The sequence below is a fragment of the Ornithodoros turicata genome, chromosome 3 (assembly GCF_037126465.1).
Source record: "Ornithodoros turicata isolate Travis chromosome 3, ASM3712646v1, whole genome shotgun sequence".
NCBI classification, from domain to species: Eukaryota; Metazoa; Arthropoda; class Arachnida; order Ixodida; family Argasidae; genus Ornithodoros; species Ornithodoros turicata.
Genome location: NC_088203.1, coordinates 14,018,503 through 14,039,120, shown reverse-complemented (window position 1 = coordinate 14,039,120; position 20,618 = coordinate 14,018,503). Strand labels below are relative to the sequence as shown.

The 20,618-nt window shown below is 46.6% G+C and overlaps 1 long non-coding RNA gene across 1 annotated transcript in view; it reads left to right on the top strand.

Annotated features, from left to right (window-relative positions):
• LOC135389934 (uncharacterized) overlaps positions 1 to 20,618 on the top strand; it is a 57,635-nt gene that overhangs the window by 16,869 nt on the left and 20,148 nt on the right. The window lies entirely within an intron of this gene.

Genomic DNA, 20,618 nt, shown 5'->3' with positions numbered 1-20,618 from the left:
TGTGTGTATTTGTCATCAATTTCTTATTGGAAAAATTGATTCCGGGAATAACAAGATTGTGTGTTTTTTCTTTTGTTTCTTTTGTATTGTTGACTTTATGAGATGAGCCACAGAAAATTGTGTACTCATCTTCCTAAACTAAGTGTTTATAACTTATTGTTAAGTTTCACAACAAAGGCGTACGCCTCCCGTTTTCAACAAATCAGGGCAGACAACGATATCATTCGAGATTATGATTGGCTAGAAGCGTACTATGCGGTGAAGTTCATTTTTAAGAGTGCAGGAGAGGACAGGCGCTCCTGTATTGGCATCGGAGCCGAAGATCAGCCACACAGACTGCCTCTCCCTCTAACGTTTCACACCGACTAAACTAGGACATCGTAGATGCGATGCGATGCGATTTTCGTGTGTATTGTCATCAAGCAAGAGAAACGATTTTTCATAATGTGTGTATTGTCATCAAGCAGGAGTGCTACCTATAGAGGTAGCCACCCTTTGGACAGACACTAACTTTACGTTACAGTCCTACAAGCTAGATAGCAACACTCTCTAGGAGAGTTTGCTTTTCGTACTGACCATACCAAGCGAACAATTCAAACACGAGAGAGCCGCTGCAGATTGCAGTACGGTCCCAGCGAGCTGGCTGGAACATGATTTGCCACTCACCTTGAACGTGGCGGAAAAGACGAGTAGACGTCAGCCAGCGGCGAGAGCACTCCACAAGACCGTACAGTGCTTGCTCACGGACAATGTGGCTACGAAGCCCTGCCCTGACAGCCTGAAATATAGCTGCGTCTCCGAAGTCTGGGCCACCGAAAGCCAGCCGGCAACGACGGATCCAAATTTGAAAGTTGATCTTGGTTATTAATAAAGACAATGGACGATTTAAAAAGATGCGCGCGCCATCAAGCGCGTGGCGCAAGGCAGCATGGGAACTTTGAGGGACACTGCTCCGTCGTCTGCGTCGGATATGCTTCATATCGGCTGACGCTGTGGCTGCGCATACCGGGAATGTTGTTGTTCTTCTTCTGCCTCCGCCTCTGGCCGTATCGTAATGCTTGAAGGCGCTCTAAGTTCCCATGAGCCCTTGCGTACCACAGGTGGCGCTTGCTTTTCTAAAATGGTCTATTGTTTACACTGAACGCGCGGAACAGGCAACGGTTCCAGGAACTGTACGATGGCCCAGTCGACAGTCGACAGCTGAAATATCTGGGTTACTCTGCGCCACGGCAAAAAAGGAACACGACAACGCCTGAAACAGTGCTCTGCGGTTTCACACACTGCTCTCGCCTTAAAAACGAAGAGCAGGATCAACTAATGCTAGGCAGGCAGTCCCACGGAACTGCCAATGCCAAAGATCCCTCAGAAGCCTTCATTGGGACCGCAATTGGGACCGAACGGTGTAGTCGCTCGCGAAGAGGAAGAATAAAATTCTGTGGTACTGTTGTGATATTCCTCTCGAAGCCCGGGTTCTGGCAGGCCGCCGGAGCCTTGGTCAAGGATCTACAATTATGGCAGCGTCAAACTTCTGCCCAACGAAAGGTTTGGCGTTCAACGTCAGGGCACCTGTAGAAGCGTCCCTGATCGACGTCACCGATGCAGCTGCTGAAGTAGTCGGCTTAGATGAGATCTACATGTGTCAGCATCAAGGCGGAAACCTCTTCCAGGTAACCGTCTTCAAGCCAGCTGCCCTGAGCCAGCTTTTTGCTCGGGGTGGCATTGTTATTTGCGGCAAAGAGTCACCTCTGGAGTCGCTAGGTCCCCGTCTCGTTCGGGTAGTTTGCATGCACTTACCAGGGTTCGTCCCGGATGAGTACCTGCTGCGCGCCCTTGCTCCGTATGGAGAAGTTGTCAAATTGGAACGTGCATTCACGGTAGACAGACCCACTGTGAGAAACGGTAACCGCATCGTACAAATTCATATGAAAGAAGAGAATCCCGTCCCCAATTTCCTGCGGGTCCTGGGTCATCGCGTTATGTGCGACTACCCTGGTGTTCAGCGGGTATGCAGCAGGTGCAAGAAATCAGGGCATTTCCGGTCTGACTGCAAAGAGCCTTTCTGTGGTAGATGCTCGTCATTTGGACATGAGACGTCTGAGTGCGAGTCTCGGTGTAAGAAGTGCAAGAAGAATCACGCTACGGCGGACTGCACTCGTCGAAAAACGTTCGCAGAAGCCGTCGTGATGCGGGGAACTTCCTCCAAGAGTCACGAAGACACAGCCAGTCCTAAAAACGTGGAACATGCTAGCCAGCAAGATCCTCTGGCGTTGGACTCGTCTGATGAGACTGATATTGATATTGGTGATGAGTTTGAAAAGAATGGCGTACCGAAAACGGGAGACGCAGGCAACGAGGCAACAAGGGTAGTCACTCCTGAAGACGTGGAACATGCTAGCCAACAAGATCCTCCGGCATTGAACCCGTCTGATGAGACTGATATTGAAACCGAGCTAACCGAGACTCAGGCAATGACTGAGGATGGTTCGGAGTACCAATATACGGACCTGAGTTGCGAGAGCATTCGGTTCGAGGCAGAGGGTAATGCCGTCAGTACTGTATCTCCTGCGGATGCAGTGGAGCACCTTGAAGATGCCCAAAAGGAAGACACTACAACATTGACGAGCGAACGAGAGGGTAGAGCTCTTGACAATTCAAAGACCCCCAGACCTGATGAAGACGCGACGAGTCACCCTATGGTGCAGCAATTAGCACGGTCCGCGTCGAAACGTCCAGCGGTGCAGCGAAGTGGTGACACTACTGACATAAAACGACTTCTATCAACAACTCTATTAAGTGACAGCGAGTCATCTTTCACTAGTACTGGACCGGCGGCCAGTAAAAAGACAAAAATGGTGAGCCCCTCCACAAGCAGTGATGAACATTCAGCTTAAAAGTACAGGTTTCATTTTCTGCCTTTTCATGGCTTTGAGGATCCTAACACTGAATGTGCAGGGTTTTAAAAACCCGGCGAAGCAGCACTCGGTATTGCAAATGGCGCGTTCTGAAAATTGTGACATTGTACTGCTGCAAGAGACTAACTTTTCTAAGACGGCTGATATACGCGACTTTGAAAGGCGTAATAATGTGAAAGGTTTTTTTTCTCTAGCGAGTAAGCGATCGCAAGGTGTCGGTGCGGTTGTTCTTAGTCAGGCCGTATCAGGCACATGCTCTTTCCGTAGCGATACTGAGGGTCGTGTTATTTGCCTTGATTTTCTTTATGGTGGGGAAAAGATCCGTGTTATTAATATCTATGGGCCAGCTAGGCATGGCGGAGCGAACAGTTTTTTTCGTGACTTAGATGTGTTTATGCTTGATTCTTCTCCTATTATTCTGGCGGGGGACTTTAACTGTGTGCTTGACTCCCACAAAGACGCACGTGGGCCAGGAGCTCCGCGGCCTGCATGGCATGCTAAGGAATTGCGAAAACTAGTAAGGCAGTTTCGCATGGTAGACGTATGGGATGTTAAACACCCCAATTCGTTTGGCTATACCTGGTCTCGGGGCTCCTCTTTCTCGAGGCTCGATAGAGCATATGTATCCGAAGGGATGGTTGGAAAAGTCGCCGACTGCAAGGTGCTGAGCTTCCCTCGGTATATGGGCCACGTGTCGGACCATCTACCTCTAGTGTTTGAACTACAGGGATTCCGAACAGGCAACACTCGGAGCAAATTATGGCGCCTAGATGTGACGTTGCTGCGAGAACCTGAAGCAGTCGAGTCAGTATCTCATGCAATACAGGAATCGATAAGTGTTCTCGGGCCAACCGTGGCTCAATGGGATGACCTGAAAACAAAGTGGGCAAAAGCCTGCGTCACAGCGGGTCAAGAAAAGAAAGATAAATACATCAGACAACTTCAAAGGATTAAGAAGTACATAGCAATTATACGACGTGGTGGAGCTGCTACGCTTCTTGCACAGGATAATCTCAATGATCTTCGTCAACAATATGGCAGAGTGCTTAAATTTCTTACGCAGACAGCCGGTATTGTGCGGAACGAGAACAGTCCTGTGCAAGATGCAGAAGTACTGCGATATGTACGAAATAATGATATACAGAGGAGCCCGGGACAGCGAATTGAAGTGGCTCGATTGAGTGATGGCTCTGCAACTGACGATCCAGCCGAGGTAGTAGAGCAGTTTCGGAAGTTCTACGAGATCCTGTTGACATCCGAACGCAGAGGACAGTGGCCTCTGAGTGAGGCAAGAAAATTCTGTACTGGCCTTCCGCAAGTGCCAGAAGATTTGAAAGAGGCTCTTACTAGCAGAGTAACGTTAGTTGAGGTCCATGAGGCTATAAACGCTATGAAGGTGGGCTCTGCTCCTGGCCCTGACGGGCTCCCAGTAGAGTTTTTCAAGGTGTTCTGGCCAGTGCTTGGCCATGAACTAGTGTCGTTGTTTAATGAAATACTAATGACAGAGAGCACCCCTGCCTCGTTTAAAAAAGGTCGTATCATATTACTACCTAAGGAGAAATCTAGTGATAAGGCAGACCCGAGTAGCTGGAGACCGATAACGCTCTTAAATGCGGACGGGAAGATATTAAGCACCGTTTTGTCTCGTCGTCTACGCAATGTGTTGCCATATATTATCAGTCCATTACAGACGTGCTCTGTCCCCGGTCGCAGCATCTTCCACTCCCTAACGTTATTTAAGGATTTGCTGGCGTATGCCCGCACACGGGGCTTATCGGGGGCAGTTTTGTCACTGGACCAATCCAAAGCATTCGACAGGATAGAACATGATTACCTGTTTTTTGTCATGGAGTGCTTTGGATTTCCGCTACAATTTGTTGATTGGTTCAAATGCCTTTATTGTAACTTAGAATCGGAACTCCGCATCAATGGCGAGATTACACGCACTTTCCCAGTTTCAAGGGGGGTAAGGCAAGGGTGTCCTCTTTCCCCAATGTTGTTTGTGATTGCACTTGAGCCCTTTATCCGGCAAGTTGCACATAATGTAAATATTGTTGGTTTTCCTGTTCCTGGTCCAGGTGATGTTAAGGTTTCAGCGTATGCTGATGACATTGTTCTCTTTTTACGCGGTGCAGAAAGTGTAGCAGCAGCATTAGACACTTTCAAAACTTATGGTGAGCTTTCTGGAGCGTCTTTGAATATGAACAAATCCAAAGCTTTGCCAGTGAACGGTTTCTCAGAGCAACTCCCACAAGATATTGGCTACACAGACGTAGTCAATATACTCGGAATAAAGTTCACTCAGGCAGGTGCTGCCCTGGGGAACTGGACAACTGCTGTGGAAACACTGGAACGCCAGATGGAAACTGCTAGTAATTTTGAGCTCTCTTATCATGACCGTGCGTATCTAATTAAATGCGTATTTTGCAGTAAACTGTGGTATGCTGCAAGGATAATAACTCCTCCGGCGAAGATCGTTGCGAAGGTGAACACGTTAGTCTTTAACTTCTTCTGGAAGAACCAGAAACACCTATTATCGCGCGATGTGTTGAGGAGGCCAAAAGCAGAGGGTGGGTGGAGCCTTCCATGTGTGAAGACATACAGTTCTCTGTTTGCATTGAGGAACACTTTAGGTATATTAAACCAAGTGGATTCACCGGCGCGCCCTCTGGTCATGTACTGGCTGGGACCAGGACGCAGGACACTTGTACCCAGGGGTCTTGGCAATATGTATCCTACAGCAGAAAATCCACCAGAGTTTTATAAAGGGGCTATCAGGCAATATAAGCTTGTACAAGATCACCTTCCGGATACAGATGTAGAAAAAGTTCAAGTATCCCGAATTTGCGAGGCTCTATGCTCTCAAGAAGGGACTACCACTGTCACGTTCTCGCACAGCGGTAGACGGGACCCGATTGCACTGCCGCAGGAGATTGCGGACTTTCACTGGAAAGCCTGCTGGGGTATACTTCCAACAAAAGATCGGCTGGTCAAGTGGGGAACTACAAGGAATTCTACTTGCCCTAATTGTGGTGCAAATGAAACAAATACACATGTTCTACATGAGTGTGTTGTAGTGTCGACATTGTGGACTTTAGTGCGCCGGCGCTTCGCGGTAAGGCGTAACGTTGCAGTGAGCGCTCGCAGTAATTTTGACCACCTAATCATAATAATTGTGTCATTCGTACTCTGGAAGTTCCGATGTCGGGCTGTAGCTCAGAATCGCCGTATTCGAGCAATGCATCCGAGACTTACCCTTGTTATGTGTTTGCTCCGTGATTACCTTGAGCACCGCCTCTTTTCGCTAGGGGAGCAGGAATTCCTGCGTCAGTGGTCCAATCGGTATATATGCGTAAAGTATGGGCGCGTTGCTCTGAGGAACCTGGTTTTCTAACAAGGGATTCAGATTATGTAAATAGTGTAAATAATCACAACCAATTTTTCAGTCGAATTTTGCCTGATATGTGTACATACGAACGGTAGATTGTACATACTTCTAGCAGTGTGACATTCTTGTAACGATAGTTCACACGCAGAACATCTTCGTTGTTGTGGTGTTACTTACAAGCAAAGTGTAACTTGAGAAGTAACTTGTGTACTTAGATAATTATGTTCAATAAAATATTCTGATCAGAATAAAATTCTTTCCCGGAACAGCACCGCAAGCGGTACTGCCCCGTCGACCTTTTTTATCGTGTGTGTATTGGCATCGAGGCGGAAGACCAGTCACAAGGACTGGCTCCCATATAACTATCTCAACAAGCTAGGACTAAAACTAGAACTAGTGCAATGCCAACTCCTGCTTGTGAAATCACGTCACGTTAAGGATTGCTGTTAATGACCTTTTTTCGTATTGCCAACTGTAGGATGGGACAAGCGTAAGCGTGCCCACATCACGGTTCAAAAATAGTACTGCCCTCGCCCTAAAAACGAAGAGCTGTGGACGGCCGTTTCGAGCTTCTTGGCTCTCATCATTATGTATTGCCATCATCATGGAAGACCAGCCATATTGGCTGGCTCCCTTTAACGCAACAAACGCACTAGTCTACAACCATCGCAACACCAACACCCGAAGACGAGCTCACGGCAGGTCTGGGATTGATGTACGTGCTAGATGCCACCTCGCAACAAACCAAAACTCACGGAGAGTTGCTCGTGGGACAGCAGCACGAAGGATATTAGAAGCGGATGACATACCTACCATTACTTTCTTCGAAGAGGGTCGCTGATGTTTGCCACCGCCTACCAAGCTGGACGGCCCCAAGAACTGCTCTCTCCCTGTATAACACTCTACGGATGCCCGCTCTGACCCTGTTCAGTACCTCAACGGCGGTGCGAGCACGGCCACCGTGCACAGCTATGCAGCGTGCTATCCAGACCTGGTAGTTGATTTCTACCGCCAGGAGTACAAACTGGCGTCTATCGCAGACCGGAACTGGGAGCGAGCTCAGTAACTGGACCGTGCCCCACCGAATGAAAGGAATTCCGTAAAGCACCTCAGCCTTGTGCCACAAAAAATCCGGGAGTAGACAGTTGCGAAAAGCGTGCTCCGACGTTTCAAAGGTAGGGCAGAAAGGGCAAAAAGGCCTGGTCAAACCGAAGCGGGACAACCTGTCCCTGAGAGGTAAAACCTCGTGCGCGAGACGCCACTGCAAGCTTGCACGACGCGCATCCAACCAGCCGGCCGTAATATGAAGCCACGCGATCGGGCGAGGCACAGCCGAGCTCGCCGTCGGAAGGAGCTCCAGAAGAGCGGCATAAAACTGCTTGACGGACCAGACAAAGAAATCCTCCGACGGGAATGATGCGCGTAGGCGACGGACGTTCAAAACGTACTCTCTCAAGTGCGAGGCCACAAACTCAGGCACAGCACCTTTTTTATCGAAAGATCAGGAAAAGATCTTCCCGGAACAGCACCGCAAGCGGTACTGCCCCGACGACCTTGTTATCGGCCGCGCGTTCAAAGACACGGCCCACCCAGGGGCGGACCGCGTTATCAAGGGGCCCTTCTCCAAATATGAAGGACCGGCTCCCTTTCGCCTCCCTCCACCGCGAAAGATCCTGGCCCAAAGGCGAAAGATCAATACGCGGATTTGAAGAGAGACCAGAGCTTTTTTATCTTTTGAGCTTTTGAAGGGAGAGCAGAGCTTTTTTATCTTTTGAGCTTTTGAAGGGAGAGCAGAGCTTTTTTTTTTTTTTGTATTGTTGACTCTATGAGATGAGCCACAGAAGAAGAAGAGCAGAGCTTTTTTTGTATTGTTGACTCTATGAGATGAGCCACAGAAGATTGTGTACTCATCTTCCTAAGCTTTTGTATCGCCTAAGCTTTTTTATCCTAAGCAGAGCTTTTTTGTTGTATTGTTGACTGATTAGATGAGTCACAAAATTAGTGAGCCCATCTTCCTTATCTTTTAGCCTACCACTCCCTATATCCTTAATTTACTGATTTGCTTTATTTTCCCCAATCAAGTCAACGACTGAGGCCAGTTCTAAAACTCTGCCCCATTGCTTTTGCACTTGAGTGTAACGCTGTATCGTGTGCTTCAGAAGAGCGTCAACACTCCTGTGCTTTACAGTTAACTCACCCCAAAATTCCGATAGATCTCCTCCTTGTCTTGCGGCGGTAGTATATTCCAAATTCATTTAACTAATCTGCCAATTTAAATTTAATAATACCCTAAGCAGATTTTATCCTAAGCAGAGCTTTTTATCGGCATTTCATAATGTTCCACGTGCAATGGGGTAAGGTACGGCACCACCGCCGCGGTGAAGCATCCCATCTCATCGTCAGCATCTATTGTTGTTGGTGTGGTAGTCCTTGATGCACCGTGTGAAAACCGCGACCAATCAACGGACACGATTCTGAGTCACACAAACGCTGCGACTACTTCCGGTATGTGACGTTAAAATCTACTAAAACTGCCTCGTACTGCTAGCGTCAAAGTTAAGTTGAACACCGCTCCAGCTTGCAATGCGGGAAGATAGCCACCCCGGCAGTGCCTATAGCAGAAAACAACGCTTCCATAACGAGGATTGCCCATCAGACTGTAAGTAGATGACCAAAACACCCTCCGCCGTTATATCTATACTAAGTACCACCAGGGTCCGGAATGGCGTTCCAGTTAACCTTGGTGCGAGCTGCACCTCAGTGTTTGTCTATCTGCCTGTCTAGGCGCGAATTACACCAGCGGTCCCTGACCGCACCGCTGCGTTACCGACGCTATTCCCTTGCTGGAAGTAGATCCAGGAAGCCAGATCGACCCTCCTAAGTAGTAGAATTACTTTGAAATTTCTTCTTAGACGTGTAGCTAATATTTCTACTATTGTCTTCTCTTTGTCGAAAGAGCTAAGATTTTTTTTTTGTGTGTGTGTACGTAATGGGGGAATATGTTCATTAAGAAAAAGAAAAGGAATGAAAGGTCAGCCAGACGGAGGTCGGCTTGCTATTACAAAAAAAAGGAAAAAGGGAAAGAAAAGAGAAAGAAGAAAAGAAAAGGAAAAGGAAGATCACAAAACTAAAACTAGTAATGGTAAACCGGTATGTAATGGCTATCAAACTTCCCACTGCCTATGTAATTGTTGTTGTTGGATCTTAATTAGATTGTTTTGTATATTGTTGCGCCTGGTTAAACTTTGTCAGCACTTGCGTATATATACAGGGTGTCCCAGGAAACGTGTCATTGAATTATAATAAAAAACCTACGTCACCTAGAATCATGCGGTCAACAGCATTTGTTCTTATTAGGTTTTTGCCACCTCCTAATGTGAATGTCATGTACTTCAAGTTTAATTATGTAAATATTTGCGAACTGAACTAGGAAATTTGCCAAGTAAAGGTCACTTTTTTACCCCACCAATATGAAAAGCGTGCCGAATTCACTCAAATTCACGATAATTGACAGTGATATTCACGAGCTATCCCATCGGAAAAAATAGCCGAATATCATGCTTATCGGGGCACCGCACCATAACGCGCGATGACTTTTTGAGCGCAATCGCTTTCAGTGCGACGAAAGGAGGTTCCGAAGCCAGCCCACAGAGTGATAGCAGAAAAAGTAATAGTTCCTAAAATTGGGAGAGGGAAAGCATTATCCCAGCGAAAGTCGGACGTGATAAGCCGTGCCTGTTTTATCTCTTTCTGCGATGTCGGGGAGGGCTGGGTTTCCAACCTCTTTTCGTCGGACTGACAAAGATTGCGCTGAAAAATTCATCGTGCGCTATTCTGTGCGACCTCCGTAGAGCTGCTAGAGCATGATGTTCGGCTATTTTTTCCGATGGGATAGCTCCTCAATATCCCTGTCAATTATCATTAATTTGACTAAATTGGACACGCTCTTCATATTAGAGGGGGAAAAAAATGACCTTTAATAGGCAAATTTCCAACTTAAGCTCGCAAAAATTTACATAGTTAAACTTATGTTACACGACATTCACATGAGGAGGTGGCAAAAACCCAGTAAGAACAAATGCCATTGACCGCATGACTCTAGGTGGTGTAGTTTTTCTATTATAATTCAATGACACGTTTTCTGGGACACCCTGTATACAGGCTGTTTGCTCTAACGTGTCCAGAAATTTTATTTAAAGCGAGCCATAAAAGAGAAACGAGCGCTACTTTTCAGCTACTTCACCAAGAAACAGGTGCCACTAATGAAGCAGTACCTGCTTCTTACTCAAGTAGCAGAAAAGTACAACTTGCTCTTTCTTTTATCGCTCGCTTTAAATATAATTTCTGGACACGTTAGAGCAAACACCGTGTAGTATAAAGAGAATGCCAGTGTAGCCGGCCCTCGTGATGAGGGCTACAATCCCCATTTTTTCTTTCAATTATCATCATCATCATCATCATCAATGCAAGTGTGTTATTCCTATAATGGCTGCACAATGTAAAAGGTGGAGGAGCCTTTGTCAAGCCTACACTCTTAAAAATGAACTTCACCGCATAGCACGCTCCTAGCCAACCATTGTCTCGAATGATATCGCTGTCTGCCCTGATTTTTTGAAAATGGGAGTCGTACGCCTTTTTTGTGACACTTATGCTGTTCATAATTGTCACAAAAAAGGCGTACGCCTCCCGTTTTCAACAAATTAGGGCAGATAACGATATCATTCGAGATAATGGTTGGCTAAGAGCGTGCTATGAGGTGTAGTTCATTTTTAAGAGTGTATATATAGCACACGTGCAGCCATATCCGGCAGGTAAACGGCACCACGATCACGCAGACTCAGCTATATGTCACGTGGGTAATGGTATAGTTTCCACCATGGTCTCCTGGAGGCAGGAAGAGATCCTATATCTCATATTGATAGTTCTCCTGTACACGGATCTCTGTGTATAGGCGTGCTTCAAGAAAACGCTGCACTCGAGATCCTTTGATTTAGCGCATCATGCCCAGTGACCGGCCAAAGACATTCTGGCACAAAGCCACCTGTAATGTATTGCGCAAGGGAATTGGTTGAAGCACCTCTGCTGATGCACACATGCGTGGCTCCCTTTTGGCAAGCCAACCACCGGCTCCGAAATAGCAACCGGGCGGGCTCACATGCCAAATCAGGAGGCTCCGCGTGCGTGTGTGTGCTCGAACACTCACTACCTCCGGAATGGCCGCGGAGATGATTCACTTACGTAGCCATCTTTAGAATGGCTGCAGTTGGGTAAGAATCGCACGATAAAAACATTAAACGGAGGTAAATATTTCTTTTGCGCAGATTCCACGAAGACCAACACAATATACCCGAATGACTATGACTTGCTGAATGTGTGCTGTGTGCGCCATTAGCGATTCCGACATTTTACACGCACTTGATCGAAACGTTTTGAACTACATGTTGAACTCCATCACTTTAACTGGTTCATCTATTTGTGTTTTCTGTGTGTAAGCGTCTTGGTTCATCCAGTTCGACTTCGTCGTGACTCCCAACCCGTTGTTTTTTTCTTTATCACATTACCATCACCTGAATGAGCGAACGGCAAAGACAAATAAGCAGAAAGAAAAACACACACACACACACACAAGAAAAAAAAAAGAGTCACAGAGGTCCGTCCAGACGAGGAATTGCACAAGGGCTCGCATGGCAGGTATGATCTGACTTCCAGGCCAGCACCCATTTATCCTTTTCTTTGCAGTGTGGGCGTTTTTTGTGCATCGAGGTTTGCGCACTTGAACTCTCCTGCATTGTTGCCTCTGGCGTCAAGTTCTATAGCGCATCTTCCTTTTCGCCTTCCATTTCGTCTCTAAGTTTTGATGGTGACGCACTCATCTATCCTATATTTCAAAATGTAAGGACTGTTTGTGGGTCGCAGCCGAATGGTCAGTGGCGGGATGCCGGTCCGCCCATTTTGACGCACATTTTGATGACGGAGGCTGTGACGTTTACACCATCCGCGAAACTTCTCCCGGGAATGCGTCTCTCGTGTGAACCTACTCTGTATAACGCGTCCAGAGTAGCCAGTCCCGAGTGGCTTGAGACTAACATGTTTTTCTTTTCTTAGCAATCAATCAAGAAAGAAGCAGCAAGCTATAGACACTGTCAGCATGGAACTGACTATCGCTTCAATGTGGTTTTTCTCGGCGTGATTATTTGTATATAGAACTTAGCCGTGTTCTCCAAATAAGACAGCCCATTGCCCATACGGTCCCGTCTGAGCTCCTCGGGATCGGGGAGGAAAGCACGTTCCGCTGGCACCAGCCCACATGGCACCCACTTTTGGGCCGAGCGATCCTCCGCTTAGTCGCCCCGTTCTGCCGTCGTTGTTCCTGTTTGGAGAAGCACAAAAATGATTTTTTTTTGCTCTTTTTAGTTTGAGAATGACGCAAGGAAGGCCTGCCAACTGCAATACAAACAGAATCTGCACGTTAATAAAAAATTAAAAATAAAAAAGAAGAAGAAGAAGAAGCGGCATGGCCGAGCCGGTTAAGGCGTCCCGCTCGTTTGTCTGCAGCCAATAAGGGCGTGCTGAAGACTGGGAGGCGGTGGGTTCGAATCCTACCACGGTACCATAACCGCGGCTGTGCTGTCTGAGGTTTCCCTTGGTTTTTCCGAAGACTTTCCAGACGAATGTCGGCACAGTTTCCAACGGAAGTGGGCCCAAGACGCATACTAACCCCCCCCCCCCCCCGCTGTTCCTCACTCCTTCCTGCTGTCCTCGCTCCATCCGTCCACATCTGTTCAACTGTCTGTCTCACAGCAACAGTTTCTTAGCGTCGCTAACGCGGAATGTAAAAAAAAACGAAGAAAGAAAAGCCGAAGCTCTTTGGCTGCACGTAATGTATTTTGGTTGGCTTCAGTTTCGGTTCAGCGAAAAATACCGGGTTCAGTTTCGCTTCCGATCCCCGCTTGCGACTCAGTCGAAATCAGTCCGAAAATCAGTCCAGTGCGGGTATGGCTACCAGAACCGACAATCTTGAGAGAAAAACAAACAAACAAACAAACAAAATCCGCCGCTTGAATCAGGATAACGAATCTCTGCAGGGTGCGCTCTGCCCATGAAAACTAAATTGGAAGATAAAAGATTGGCCATAAGTCTCGCTTCGTGAGAGGAGAGCACACCATTTCCTTCGTCACCCTGAAAAAAAAAAAAAGAGAGAAAGAAAAACTCCTCCTATCCCATTTCACACTTGGAGACTTCGGTTGCGGATGACCACAGTGCATCTGGTCACGTTCATGATGAAGTTGCGTTTTTATATTCTCTGTACGTGCACAGAAGCATCCACCATGCACCCCGTTGACGTGTTAATGACGTCAAAGAAGACAGTACCTCAGCTGAAATGGAGCGTCTAAAAATAACACGAGGTGTTTCCGTTTCTGGTACTTCGCGAATTTCCGACTTTTCCTCACGCGTCTTTTGTAACCTATCATTAAATTGTCCTTTATAAAAAAGAAGAGAGAGAGAGAAAGAAAAGGAGCTTGCAGTTGTTTATTTATCGCGTTGCTTATTCCTCATTGGTAACTGGAGCGTAACACCCGGATGTGTTTCCAAACAGCGAACAGGGCAGCATGATATAACTGAAAGCCCCGGAACGATGACAACGTCAAAGGGTTCACTTAAAAGTGAAAGTTGGAAGAATATCTCCTTGGTTGTTCGTAATGCTTTCAGAATCGTCAAATCATGCACCTTGAAGGAAGTCAAACAACACTGATGTTCTGAGCACAATCGTTGGATTGACAAACGCTCGTTAAGTGACACAGACTATTCAAACGATTAATTGAAAATAATCGTACATTTGTGATCCTATATCCTTTTTGCCATGTGTATGGGTGCCACGATACGGAATATCTGTTTCATACTTATGTACAGTTTCCTTTAAAACTGACTATACGCCCCTCACTCTTAAAAATGAACTTCACCGCATAGCACGCTCCTATAGCCAGCCATCATCTTGAATGATATCGTTATCTGCTCTGGTTTGATGAAAACGGGAGGCGTACGCCTTTTTTGTGACAATTATGAACAGCATAAGTGTCAGAATAACGGCGTACGCCTCCAGTTTTCAACAAATCAGGGAAGATAGCGATATCATTCGTTGGTTCAGTGGTTGGCGGGTGGTTGATCAGGGGCGTACTACTATGTGGTGAAGTTCATTTTTAAGAGTGTGTATATTGCTGTACATTTCTGGTTTTCTGCGCGTATATCGCGTCAAGGAAATCTGAGTTGAGTTGGGTTGATAAGAAGAAAATGGAGAAATAGTCACTCATTACGAGAGCCGGCTACTCCAGATCGCTTAAAAAAACAAAAATGGCTAACAACAATAAGAAGAGTGAATGACAAAGACACGCTGTCAGTCACTCTCTACACTCTAAAAACAGAACTTCACCGCATAGCACGCTGTGCGCCGACCATTGCCACGTATGATAGGGTTATCGCTTCTGATTCTGATATAGAGGAGGAGGAGGGGGGGTGTACGCCTTTTTGTGGCAATCTGGATATATGAAAATTGCCACAAAAAGGCGTACGCCCCCCCTGTGTCTTCCAGTCACCAGCGATAACACTATCATTGGTGACAACGGTTGGCGCGCAGCGTGCTGTGCGGTGAAGTTCTGTTTTTAGAGTGTAGGAAATCCCTTTTTTCAGGCTACGTAGCCACAACATACAATCAGAATCTTCTGTGACGTTAAACAAGAAACGCTGCGTGTTTTTCTCATAACTATTAAGTTATTGTTACAAGGGGTAATGAGAGCGAATGAAAAATGGTAAACATTGAGTGAGAGCAATATAAAAGTAAAAAAAGGAAGATATATAAAATACACCTTTCACTAGCATTCTTCAACTGCCATCATGGGTATACCACAATCATCTTCTGCGCCGTTGGAATAAAAAAATCCGAGAGGGAATATCGGCGTCATCGGGTATCGAACGATAAACCCTCTTATCGATGAGGGAAGAGGGCGTCTCTCGCATTACAGCCATATTCGATATGCCCTTCGGGGCTCCGCTGCATTATTAATAGCCCTAAGACTCATGACTCGCAAGTGCGCGCTTCACGTAAACACACGACTGAAGGGAACACCTATACATTCGAGAAGCCGTAAGTGTCCTGATATCCTGGATCAAGGTATAAGTATAGGAAGAAAATAGAAGAAGCACCAAGAAGTCCATGGAAAGCGAAACCTTTTAATCCTATATTCTTTGACATTTCGGAGTACTTTTCCACGCAGTGCTCGGCTTTAATAACAACCAATTATACGTCAGCTCATTTTTAGTCAATTCAACCTCTTCTATTCAACGCTTCTGTTCGTTTACTTTAGGAAAGCATTTCATTTTTTAATAAAGATTAATTTCATTTTTTATAAAGATGCACGACCAGACAACGTGAACCTGGTATGCTCTTCGATATAATTGCGACTGCCTCATAAGTGGAGGAGACAAAAAAAAAAGGAGAGATGCTCTGTTGTTGATGGCATCTTAAACTAAACGAAAATGCTCATCAAATACGATTTAACGAGGACCACTATGTGTGTACTCTTCACATTAGAAAACGGTTCAGGGTATATTTTCGTAATTATATACTACCACACTCTAAAAACAGGTAGTGGTGGTGCTAATGAAAGAGCTCGCCCTTGTCGGCCTCACAGAGGTGGGCAACGTCACGACTAACGCTCTGGGGGAATGCGCGTCCTGGGCCGACTTCTAAGGGAATTGTGCCGACATAGGTCTGACAGCGTCAGAGCAAAATCCAGGAAAAAACGCAGACACAACAGCCAGCACCGATATTCGAACCCGGGTACCTCCGGGAAAGAACGTTGTCATTCGGGATGATGGTTGGCTATAGAAGCGTGCTATGCGGTGAAGCTCTGTTTTTTTTAGACTGTACGCAGATGCCAACCATTACAACGGATGATAGGATTATAGCTTCTGATTCGAATAGAGAGGGGTGTACGCCTTTTTGTGTCAGCTTTGTGTCAATGATAATCGACACGAAAAGGCATACACCCCCTCTCTCATTCGTGGCAATGCTTGATGCACAGCGTGCTATACAGGGTGTCCCAGAAAACGTGTCATTGAATTATAATAAAAAAAACTACACCACCTAGAGTCATGCGGTCAATGGCATTTGTTCTTACTGGGTTTTTGCGACCTCCGGATGTGAATGTCATGTAACGTAAGTTTAATTATGCAAATTTTTGCTAGCTTAAGTCGGAAATTTGCCTAGTAAAGGTCACTTTTTTACCCCACCAATGTGAAGAGCGTGTCTAATTTACTCAAATTAATGATAATTGACGGGGATATTCAGGAGCTATCCCATCGGAAAAAATAGCCGAACATCATGCTCTACGGAGCTCAAACAGAATAGCGCACGATGAATTTTTCAGCGCAGTCTTTGTCAGTCCGACGAAAGGAGGTTGGAAACCCAGCCCACCCCGGCATCGCAGAAAGAGATAACACAGGCACGGCTTATCACGTCCAACTTTCGCTGGGATAACGCTTTTCCTCTCCCAATTTTAGGAACCGTTGCTTTTTCTACTATCACTCTGTGGGCTGGCTTTGGAACCTCTTTTCGTCGGACGGAGAGCGATTGCGCTCAAAAAGTCATCGCGCGTTATGGTCCGGTGCTCCGAAAAGCACGATATTCGGCTATTTTTTCCGATGGGATAGCTCGTGAATATCACTGTCAATTATCGTGAATTTGAGTGAATTCGGCACGCTCTTCATATTGGTGGGGTAAAAAAGTGACCTTTACTTGGCAAATTTCCTAGTTCAGTTCGCAAATATTTACATAATTAAACTTGGGGTACATGACATTCACATCAGGAGATGGCAAAAACCTAATAAGAACAAATGCCGTTGACTGCATGATTCTAGGTGGCGTAGTTTTTTTATTATAATTCAATGACACGTTTTCTGGGCTACCCTGTATGCGGTTCTGTTTCTGTCTTAGAGTGAACGAAAGCTATCAGCACATACTTAGACCGTTGGACTGCGCGGTCGACCTTCCACGATTGGAAAGGTTTCAGGATGCTGACCACAAGAGCAACCCGCAAAAGCGCTGCACGTTCGTGGGATGGTTATCCGCATAGCTGGACGTGCAGACCGGTAACGGCACAACAGGGAACAGGTCATACAACTTTGAGATAAGCCCCTTTTCTTTCGTTTTTTTAAATTTATTTATTTTTTCGCGCCTTGGACTGGGCACAAAAACGCGGCCTGAAATGTGAAAAAGTTATCTGAACCCATGCCAAAAAGGTTGTCTGTGTCGGCCGACTCGCTATTCTCGAATTGGGTCAAAGCGACATTATTTATCGTAAATTTATAAAATTTATCGAGGTATTGTAATGCACGGTTGTCCGGTAATTTAAAATAGATATTTTATAGCATATTCTCACCGTTAAAAAATTCGAAGAGAGATACCTTAGAGAGAGAGAGAGAGAGAAATGAAACGGGGAAAAAATTTAAGAGACCAACATCGGTGCTGCCAGCTGCTCTCCGGCCAGAACTCTCGGGGTGCGTGTCAAAGCAAGACACTGATGTATTGAAGTCGTCGAAAAAAGCCAGACAGCTGCAGGACTCGCACCATGCACCTCTCGTTTGTCGGTCGAGTGCTGTTGTGTCCATCTGTTCTGAGTAGCAGCCTCAGAAACAGTTAGTTTGCGACGAAAGAATTGCTAAATAGCAGGCTATTCGGCAATTCTTTCGTCGCAAAGTAACTGTCGGAAGCGAGCTGGTGAGTAAAATGCATGGTGGTAAAACCCAGAGATCAGGGACGACGAAAAGACACTGTGAGAGATACTGCGACCTTTTAGAGAAAAATCTGTCACCTCATTTGTTGCAGTAATTAATTGGTTTCGGTTTATCTATTTCTAACAAATGACTCGCTTCGGTGGTAGATCTTTCCCTAAAAGGTGCCATTAAAGGTCCCAAAAGGGGTAGTACCAATTTTAATGCCTACGACGCCCTGCTTTAGAAGTTATGTGTTTACAAAACCTACTTGAATTTGTATTTAAATAATGAGCGCCTCCTAGTCATTCGCACGGTGCGCAGCTTGTAGGTGGTACGGGACAGATACTTGTAAAAAAGAAAGTTCTGCGATTGGTGCACCCGTTCACGAATTATTTAGCCCCGGGATTTAGCCCCGGGCTAGTGCCACCAGCTCTCTAGCCAACAGGGGCGCTCTTCCTCGGCTCCCAGCTAGCCCACCTACGCCGCCGTGGCGGGAGTTCGTGCCCGCAACAACGCTTCACATCCCGGGTCTACGGAAGAAGGGCGAGTCCAGCCCCCTAGTGGCCAGGATGGCGGCTGAGAACCTGATCAGCGACGTTTATCACACACATACTCTGGTGTTCACGGATGGCTCCATTGACCACCGTTCCCAAAGTGCTACCAGTGCGTACTACATCCCGTCAATAAACAAGGCCTGGCAAGGGAAATCAGTTCGCTACCCAATCTCATCTACGACGGCCGAACTCCTGGCCTTGCTACACGCAGCTGCTGCGGTTCAAGTCACCGGAATACCTAAGGCCGTCATGCTTACGGACTCCAGAAGTGCCATCAACAACGTGATAAACCCCATGTGTGGTAGCATTCTGGCCCGATGTATAAGGAGATCGTGTGCCCAGCATAGGCTAACCGGAGGTGAGCTTACGCTCCAATGGATCCCATCTCATGTCGGCATCAGAGGCAACGAACGAGCGGACCAGCTAGCTTCCTCAGCACACAACAGCTGCAGCCCATCCTTAGCAGTCCCGGCCGACACTGACAGGCTCATGGTCGTCAAACAGCTAGTTGAGGTGCGTCACCCTGGCATACAGGACATCATGCAGAATCACCGACCCTCTCTTCCCACGAAAGATCTTCCCCGTGGTATGCAGACAATGCTCCATCGATTACGCACAGGATCTGCGTCCACGAACTCGCAACTGTGCAAGATCGGCTCCAGGGAGGACTCCAGTTGCGGACACTGTAATCATCCGGAGACAATTGCGCATATCCTGACAGAATGCCGTGCATACCATGCCATGCGGGAAACCCATCTTCCCCACGCCAGGCCTGGTATACTGACGGACGTCCTCTTCCCCGAAGGTTCTTGTGCGGAACGACTTTCAAAAACTCGCGGCCTCGTGCGCTTTCTCCAAGCAACGGGCCTAGCGGAGAGACCACTCTAGTGCACCTCTCACCTACAGTGTGCTTCCGTCCCATCAGTACCGGTCATCCTGCTTCTACATCACTTTGAAGTCCTCAACTCCCCTTTCTCCCACCTTCTTTTCCTTTTTTTGGCTATAGTCGTGACGATGCCCACTTGAGTGCGGCCAACAACGGCAAGCTACCTACCTCGACACCCCCCCGGGATTTAACTGAAAAGTACGAAAAGTAGTCGGAACATTCTGAAGGGGTGGAAGTTACGGGATTACGTGTAATGAGCAGCACCAGAAAGAAGTCATGCACCATAGATGTAAACTCGAATAAGGTAACATTTCCGTGAGACCCAAAGAACACAAGACAGAGTACACACAGGAGCTAGTATATATACACGAGATGTATAAGCCTTGTCTTGTGCACTCCATGGTTTGTCTTGTGTTGTCTTTTCACTGACCCCTCAAGGAACTGTTACTTTATTTCAATCTGCTCCAGGTTGCTTGCATCATACACTCTTAAAAATGAACTTCACCGCATAGCACGCTCCTAGCCAACCATAATCTCGAATGATATCGTTATCTGCCCTGATTTGTTGAAAACGGGAGGCGTACGTCTTTTTTGTGACACTTATGCTGTTCATAATTGTCACAAAAAAGGCGTACGCCTACCGTTTTCAACAAATCAGGGCAGATAACGATATCATTCGAGATTATGGTTGGCTAGCAGCGTGCTATGCGGTGAAGTTCATTTTTTAAGAGTGTAGTTTGTACTTTTATGTCCGACACAGTATATTCTAAGGTAAAATAAGAGTAGTTCTAATCCTTAGAAACTAGACGCTGTGCAAAAACTAGTCCCTTCACACCAATTCGGGACTAAAGCACGGGAGTTAGTGGGATGTTTAGGCCAACAAATACAACGCTACCTCTTGGAGGCTCCATGTGTTGAGTGTCCTCATGTGCTCTATAGGCCCTTGGAGACTCTATCTGGTTGTGTTTGTCCTTAGATGAAGCTCGTCTCGTGAGGGAGGGGGGGATCTATTTATTTTGGCAGGAAGAGTCAGCCAGAAAGCAAGAGGGCCCGCCTCGGCTCGTTTGCCTATGTGGTCGTTTAGGGACTATTTGCAGCGTTTGGGAGTA